The 595-nt window shown below is 39.0% G+C and overlaps 1 non-coding gene across 1 annotated transcript; it reads left to right on the top strand.

The window, feature by feature from the left end:
* Positions 1–212: 212 nt before the first annotated feature.
* On the top strand, positions 213–319 carry LOC121225311 (small nucleolar RNA R71). Its single transcript, XR_005923179.1, has one exon. It is a non-coding gene; the product is annotated as a small nucleolar RNA R71 (small nucleolar RNA).
* The last annotated feature ends 276 nt before the right edge of the window (positions 320–595 follow it).

Genomic DNA, 595 nt, shown 5'->3' with positions numbered 1-595 from the left:
TGACTGAATCAACATTATAAATGCCATCTGCTTTTGTTGGCTTTATCCTCATGGCTTGCCACTAATAATTATTCAGTGACATCTCTTCCATAAATTCATAAGCATCTTCAACTATTTTGTTATTGATGGTTCCACCAGCGGCTGCGTCGATCATTTGTCGAGTCGAAGGATTTAGACCATTATGAAACGTTTGAACCTGTAGCCAAAGTGGTAACCCATGGTGAGGGCACCTTCTCAAAAGGTCCTCGTATCTCTCCCATGCATCGTAGAGTGTTTTTAAATCCATCTACACAAAAGAAGAGATATCATTACGTAATTTGGTTATTTTAGCCGGCGAAAAATATTTTAATAAAAACTTTTCGGTCATTTGTTCCCAAGTAGTAATTGACCCTCGTGGTAACGAGTTCAACCATTGTTTATCCTTATTCCTCAACGAGAAGGGAAACAATCGAAGGCGAATGGCGTCATCAGAAGCGCCATTGATTTTAAAAGTATCACAAAACTCTAAGAAATTTGCCAAGTGAGCGTTGGGATCCTCGTCCTGCAAACCATCAAACTGAACAAACTGTTGGATCATTTGAATTGTGTTAGGTTT

This window comes from Gossypium hirsutum, chromosome A03 (genome assembly GCF_007990345.1).
Source record: "Gossypium hirsutum isolate 1008001.06 chromosome A03, Gossypium_hirsutum_v2.1, whole genome shotgun sequence".
In the NCBI taxonomy this organism is placed as follows: domain Eukaryota; kingdom Viridiplantae; phylum Streptophyta; class Magnoliopsida; order Malvales; family Malvaceae; genus Gossypium; species Gossypium hirsutum.
This window is presented reverse-complemented; position numbering and strand designations above follow the sequence as displayed.